General features: G+C 46.1%; 1 long non-coding RNA gene across 1 annotated transcript; it reads left to right on the forward strand.

Moving 5' to 3' along the window:
• The first annotated feature begins 1,253 nt into the window (after nt 1–1,253).
• LOC133351516 (uncharacterized) lies at nt 1,254–5,874 on the forward strand. Its single transcript, XR_009756189.1, has 2 exons — nt 1,254–1,688; nt 2,554–5,874. It is a non-coding gene; the product is annotated as an uncharacterized LOC133351516 (long non-coding RNA).
• The last annotated feature ends 2,101 nt before the right edge of the window (nt 5,875–7,975 follow it).

Raw genomic sequence — 7,975 nt, forward strand, 5'->3', positions numbered from 1 at the left:
CAATGTCTCGCTTTGGCATCTGCCCCAAGGAATTGCCGAAAATGTGTGGGGTTTTTTCAAAAGGCATTCACAAATGGTAACGTGATGTAACTCACGACGCTTACGTTCTTGTGTGCTGCGTACAACGTATGACCACTGCGCCCAATCTCATCGGATATAGACAACTGCGCAGGCCCTGGTCAGATTGAAAGACTCCCTGGGAAGCGTGAGATGGCAGCACAACAACTGACCGCGTGAATCTATGAATCTGTGTACGCAGAGCCTTGAGTGTGATGGCCTCATATTCATGGATGTTCTATAGTATCCTCACACGTAAAGCCAAACACTCGTTAATGGAATCAGCCAAGCATTCCAATGCAGGACCCTCCTCAAAGAGATACTTGAGTCTAAGTTGAAGCGATTTTGGATAAATACAGGACGTAATGATTATTATTTATCCTCATAATTGTAGAGCAATTACTGATTGTGAGCACCTATTTGGTCAGGTGTGGTACATGGTGACGTGTGTAGCCAGGGCTTTTCAAGAGGGATGTTGCCACCTTTGTCTCTTATTTGGTTAATTTTGAACACGATGCCCCACACACTCTGTTGAGATGTGAATTATCAACGGTCTTCATTGCCAGGAATTGAACCCAGGTCGCCAAAGAGTGTAACGGCGCGGCGCGCTTGCCACGACCATGTCACCACTTAGCTCCTGTGTTCTTGAAAACGCGTGCGCCACCACGATTTCGCACAGCGTAAGAAAACGATTAAAGAGACTCAGGCGATCCGCAGCGCCGGAGACGGGTGACAACAGATGGGGCGAAGATGCTGACCGGCAGCCAACGGCAGGGAAACATGGCCAAAGGGGTTGGCTGGAGCAGAGATGGATCGATTGAATCAAGACGCGTGGAAATGTGTGCAACAGGGGCCGCATCTGCAGATTACACGATGACAACGATAAGGATAAAATCTTCGTGATGATGACGATGATGATTTTATTCTCGTCGTTATTCTCACAGCCCAGAGTCAACCCACTGCTGGATGAAGCCTTCCCTTGTGCCGTGGCAGCCATGGACAGACTCTGCCTTCTCGACAGACCTGTTCTCCACCTGAAGACGGCTGCTTGCGTTGTGGCCGAAACGTCGTGAGAATTGTATTTTGTTATGTTTTATTTTTATTATTTTATTACTTCCCTTCTACGTGACTTTACCGAAAGAACCAAGAAGAAGGAGCCATGGGCATTGTCTGACCATGTTTCACCACGCCGGTCAGTGCGTGCCGGTGAAGGTTTGCAGGGTCACCAGGACCGGTTTGGATACCACTCGTCGCAAATGTTAACCGCGGCCGGCAAATCGAACTCAAGCGGCGGAAATTCATCGCTCACTGCACTAAACACTAAGCTGCTTACCTATCCTACCACTGTCATTGATACCGTTGTAATCACCTCGTCCGTATGTTTTTGTTTTTTTTACAGTAAATTATACGATGTGTGCTGTTTCGAGTACTATGGTGTAAAGTAGCATTGCACTGTGGATCCTGGGTACCTGACCTTCTGTTTTCGGCCACAGCGAACATGAGGTGGCAAGCGATGATCTAAACCAGTTCCACCACCCCAAGCCTGCACGAACAATCACGATGAAGTATGGTTAAACAACCCCCAGTGAGCGACGAGGCGTGGAGAGGTGTCCGTCTAGCAGTGAATTGAGGTTTGTAAATTTAATGATTTTATTATGAAGTTCCTCGGGAAGCCACAGAACTCAAATTGTCCTGTCACTTTTGACGAGTGTCCTGGAAAATAATATCAATGGGTTGAATTGGAGATGCCTCAACTCCCCTTGGGATGGCTAGAAAGGGAGAGTAATTACTGATACAAATGGGCTGTGTGTGGCCGCTATAATCACCAAATTTAGGGCCCCCATTCCACCAACCTAGACATTTGGCAACAATGTTGGGCAGGACAATTGCTTCCTTTTTGTCACCATGCTATGCCATAAAGAGCCCTTGCAAAGAGAATGAGTAGCTCCTGTGTCAAACTCCTTCACGACAATAAAGGAAGTTAAAATGGAGGCACTGACGCCAAGGAATGGAAAAGCATCTGAAGGGACATCCACAGTGGAGATGGAGCGATGAAATCAGCTCCTCGTACGGACAGGCCCTGGGTAGATTGTCACATCGCAGACTCGTGGGAGGTGGAGGTGGTGGTCGCTTGGGGAGGTCTTCATCCAGCAGTGGATGGACCATGGCTGATTATGATGCTTTAAAATTGAGCTTGGTTTATACCAAATATGTTTTGCTGATGCCAGTGCTCATTATCGTAAGAGTGTGTGCACATATAAGCAATGCGTGTATTCATTGAATACAAACACAAGCACTCGGAATATGAACCCACTCTTGTCAGATCTCAGAAGCTAAGCTGACATGACCCCGGTTAGTGCCTTGGATGGGAGACTGCCTGGGAACACCAGGTGTTATAGGCTTGGGTAGTGAGTTGGCCAGAAGTTGTCAATATAGCAATTGATTATTTTAAATAATATCTCTGTTACCTACCTTGCATGCGTGGCTTTTCTCCAGGCACACTCAAGTTTCCTCCCACGTGCCAGAAGTCTCATGAATGGAATTCGCCAAGCATCCCGATGCAGGCCCTTGTGTAAAAGGAAAAAAATGTATTTTCGTGCCGCTGCGTGGGGTTTCACGCTCGCGCTGCGCACGTTGAGGCAACAATCCTGAAAAAAAGACATCGCAGAGTTGAGCTTCTTCACCTCCAGACAAGCCGTCCTGCGTAAATAATACTACAACAACAGCAGCAACAACAACAACAAGAACAGCACCGTATAAATTGCGAGCGTTCAACATTTCTGCCGTGTCGGGACGAGCATTTGAATGCGCCACGTTGTACGTCGAACTTCTTTCGCACCTTTCGATTTAAAGCTTTCGTGACTGCAGGGATTCATGTTCTTGGTTTCTTTCGGTAAAGTCACATAGAAGGGAAATAATAACAAATAATAAAAATAAAACAACATAATAAAATTCTCACGACGTTTCGGCCACAACGCAAGCAGCCGTCCTCAGGTGAAGAAACAGAGCTGTCGGAAAGACGGCGTCTTAATGAACACTGCTAATCTCGTCGTGAGAATTTTATTATATTATGTTGAATTTTTATTACTTTATTATTTCCCTTCTACGTGACTTTACCGAAAGAACCAATAATATTCTTTCGCACCGTACGTAGCCACCCGCACGAATCAGCGGTGCGCGGGAAGGACGACGTTTGATAACATGAATTCGATTTGGACGGAAGCGACATTTATTTGACACGAGCCCTCTATATCAATGTCACCTATTTTTTTTTATCATATTAGACCTTTTAAATCATTTATTTACAGCCCTTTAATCCGTGCAGGTCTGATTATAACCGACTTTAATCCAAAGATGATGTTATTAAGGCCTTGCATTACATTACCATGCGAGGTGTATTCACAAAGCATCTAAATACAGCTGCTTTGTACAAAGCATTTTGACATGCGCATCAAGTAGACGGTAACATTTACATTGTGTATACATGCATGTTTTACTTCTTTCGCATCGTACGTAGCCATTTACATTGTGTATACATGCATGTTTTGCTTCTTTCGCATCGTACGTAGCCAACCATACTAAGAGTGAGTTTGTTATAGGCGTAAGTTAGTCAGTTATAGCCAAAAGAGAAGAGAGAGGTCTTGAGTCTGGATTTGAGCAGTTGCGCAGAGTTAACATCACAAATAAACAAAAACGAAACTATTTTTATTTTACCAGGTAAGGCCCACTGAGCTACAGAGCCCCTTTTTAAGAAGCAACCTGGACACAAGTGATAGCTCAACGAAGTGGCTTATCACGTGGAAATTTATCGCAGACAATTTTTCTAAAACACGTTTCTAAATATGGAAGGAAAAACCGGAGGACCCGGAGAAAAATCGACACGACCACGCGGAGAACAAACTCCAAATATACAGCAGGGGTCAGGGTCGGGATCAAACCCACGATCTCCTGTATACCAGGGGAGGTAGTGAACATACTCTTAGTTGTTTCGGTAAAGTCACGTAGGTAAACAATGAAATTAAAATTCATAAAAATAAAATAATAAACATCACGACGTGCCTCCGAAAAGTCGTAATTTTTATCATTTTATTTTTATTAATTTTAATTTCATTGTTTACCTACGTGACTTTACCGAAAAAACTACGAGTATGAATCCTTGCAGTCACGAAAGCTTCAAATCTAGAGGTAGTGAACGTCTTTCCACCGTGGCACTCTCCCCTCAGATGACAGGAGGGGAGGAAGTTTCATATTGTGGCTGGCAACAGATGAGGAGGAGCGACAATCAACGTCTGCTCTAGTCCCATGACGGCAGTGCGATGTGCAATGGCATTGAACTAAGAGGTCACGGACCTGCCGATGAGACTCGGTGAAGTCGAGTTGCCCTGCTTCAACATACGCTCCTTGGGATACATTAATCTGCGAGGCCTGCCACTCAACGGATGAAAATGTAGCATTTGCTCGAAAACCGTTTCGCCACTTCTTGCCCGACATTTAAGAGCAAAGCAAGGCTGTGAACATGCCAAAGAACACAAGGGCGTATTAAAGGGTTGGGGGGGGGGGAGACTTTAAAATTAAAATCTCTGACCTCTTTCGGTGGGGACCCGTCTGGTTTACGGGCAGCGGCTTCGTTCCCCATCTTTATATCCCCCTGGCTTTTAATAACCGGTTGAGTCTATGTTGAGGCTGCCGTACGCGCGTCGCAACGCCATGTAATGGTTCCGTGTGCATTGCTTCGACATTCTTTTCGCGGGGGAGTTTGGGGGGGAATTTCTGTATCACAAGAGAGCGTCGAGGTGTGTGGAGCCTTGCCAAGAATCCACTGGGAAGGAATGCGGGCAGATGTTCCACTGCGAGCCAGCGGCAGCAGCGGATGTCCTGATCGTACCTGTGATTATTGCGGGGCATTAGTTCTGCTCAGGGCACATCGCGCGGCACGAGCAGGTAAGCGGACCCGGTCCCCCTTCAAACATCACGGCCAGTTCTACTCAGCCCTTCACCCGGTCAGAGAGAGTGAGGCATTTACAAAAATGTTTGCATTGGTTTGAACAAACGCGAAATGGTCAGCTTGTTCGAGGGTTTTTTTTCCGTGCAATTGTATTTTTCCCACAAGCCTTGCATATTACGTGTATATTATAGCCATAAACACGCATCATCATAGGCCACTGTCGATCCACTGCTAGATTAATCAACGCGTCCCGCACGCCGTAGTCAACGGTTCCATGCCGCCACTCTCGATCTCACTCCTGCACGTGAGCTGACCTCCACGCCGCATCTCAGCGGCGATGGTCCTCTTAGGCGCGTTCCCTCCTTTGGGTGCCATCCCCTCACGAGTCTCGTCCATCAGCCATCGTCTCTTTGTGCCCTGGGTTGCACTACTACCCCCCATCCGCTTCGATCCCAACCCTGACGCCTGCTGCTGTATATTTGGATTTTGCATGTCTCTCTCGCCGTGGTCGCGTGGATTTTTTTTCTTTCTCCAAGTCCTCCGGTTTTTCCCTCCACAATTTACAAACAATGCGTCGATATTATTTAGATGACAAGCCACTTCGTTATGCTAGTACTTGTGGCCAGGTCGCTTCTGAAAAACAAGCTAATGGCTCAGTCAACATTACCTGGTATAATACAAAATAGTTTAGTTTCATTTGCATACATCTTTTTTAAGTGATTTGCTAAACCATGTTATATACTTTGCACTCCTATCATGCTGTTGTATCGTTTCTTGTTGCTACGTTCTGGCCTTCCCTATTGGACATCGGTGAAAAAGATCTTCATAGCTCGTCGAATTCCTCCGGTATAAATAAATATTTCTGATTCTGACTCACCATCCTTAACATCCAACGTGATGCCTCTGGTGTACGCCTGTATCCCTGACGTACAGACGCCCCCCTGATCCCGTGGTGCAGTGTAATTCCGAGCATGCGTAGGCACACGCACGGTTGTGTATCTAGCCGGGGGATGTTATGGTTAAAACGCTTGACTCACAATCGGGTGGCTGTGAGTTCAACTCCTGCTCAGGGATTCACTTAGCAGCAGCATCATCGTGGGCAGGACGCGTTGTCACCTTTTGGGAAGGCAGGTGTGGTCAGTCCCTGCACACACTGTACGTTATTCTTCATTATTACGATTTCGATTTAAAGCTTTCGTGACTGCAGGGATTCATCTTCTTGGTTCTTTCGGTAAGTCACGTAGAAGGGAAATAATAAAATAATAAAAATAAAACGTAATAAAATACAATTCTCACGACGTTTCGGTCACAACGCAAGCAGCCGTACTCAGGTGAAGAACAGGTCTGTCGGAAAGACAGCGTCTGAATGAAACGTCTTTCCGACAGCCGTCCTTGCGTTGTGGCCGAAACGTCGTGAGAATTGTATTTTATTATGTTTTATTTTTATTATTTTAGTATTTTCCTTCTACGTGACTTTACCGAAAGAACCAAGAAGATTATTCCGATTGTTTATCTAGGAATGCGTCACTGAGTCGCATGACTCGTTTCCAAGAGGGTCCCTGCCATGTGTTCACAGTGGAAGGGGCACGTCGCTGTGTGTAATCTCCTTTGAGTAGTTTACGTGAAATTCAGAACAGGGGTAAAACGTACAGACGCCGAAACGAAAGAAGTGGCCCAAGTCGGGAACGAAACCCAGGTCCTCGTTACTCGGAGGCAGAAGTGCTACACCTGGCCTCTTCCATGCGGAACGAGGAATGTCCACCACTTATTTGCGGCCACCAATGGCAAAACAGTTTCCTTCCCCCAACGAGTTTCTGGAGCATGGTAACAACAATCTGACTTGACTTTGTGTACAATGACACATTAAAACAAAACAAAAAACCCCGCCCGCCGTTGAAATGAATAAATGTTTAAGAAAACGTCTTCCTCTTTAAGTGAACCCGTGGGTGGGTTTTTTTTTTACCCCGGATGTTTCAGGAATTTGCTAAATAAATTTGCTAGTCATTAAGACGTTAGCGGGCACGCTGGCAGGGTGCCTGTCGTGGGGATGGTGCCAATCATCGTGTTGGCACAGCCCACGGGCCACCCAGCAGAACACACAATGTGCAGAACTAATGCACCGCTCACACCAAAAGCATTCCGCAACAACAACAAAAAGAAAAGCATCTTGGGGTTTTTTTTTTACTTTTTTTGTTTAAGACGGAAAAAAATGCCATGCGTCAGCTTCAGGAAGGTTGGCATTGCGTGTAAAAGTTACTCTTAATTGTATTTACTTGTAGCTATGTGTTGCTGGATGTCCGCTTGCTGAGTGAAGGGCTTTTTAATGTTTTTCGCATTTATAATCAAAATTTTGTGGATGCTGCCATGTGGTAATAATGGCCAGACACACTAGACGAGCAAACATGAGGTCACTGGTTCGATCTACTGGCGCAAAACATTGAAATTGAGAAAGTTTCTTAAATCCCCACCCTTGCCCCCCACCTCTGCACTCGCCCCCCTCTACCCACCATCAGTATTGTGGCTTTACCACAGCCAGTCAACTGGCGTGTCCAGAAGGACCTGTACAAGAGGGGGGGGGGGGCAGTACGGAGCCCCTCTCAAGGCTGGTTGGCCTACTCTTCCACGCCGGCCAGAAATCATGGGTTCCACCTGAAGACGGAAGCTTGTGTTGCCTCCGAAACGTCGTGATTTTTATTTTATTTTACTTTTATTAATTTTGAATTTTTTTTTACCTACGTGACTTTACTGAAAAACCTAAGAATATGAATCATGGGAGAGGCACTCTTTACCCCAACCCGCGGGCGAGTTGTCAATCGACCAAACGCGACGTGCCCACTGACACTGCTGGATGCGGGAGGTTGGAAGAGCTTGGCCCATGATACCAGCATAGAAACGCCACGGCTCTCATTACAATGGAGCCTGTCGAAAGCACAACTTGGAGGAGTTGCTGTAGAATGAATTTGACTGTGTGGG

This window comes from Lethenteron reissneri, chromosome 37 (assembly GCF_015708825.2).
Source record: "Lethenteron reissneri isolate LAM-NWPU_2019-01 chromosome 37, ASM1570882v1, whole genome shotgun sequence".
NCBI classification, from domain to species: domain Eukaryota; kingdom Metazoa; phylum Chordata; class Hyperoartia; order Petromyzontiformes; family Petromyzontidae; genus Lethenteron; species Lethenteron reissneri.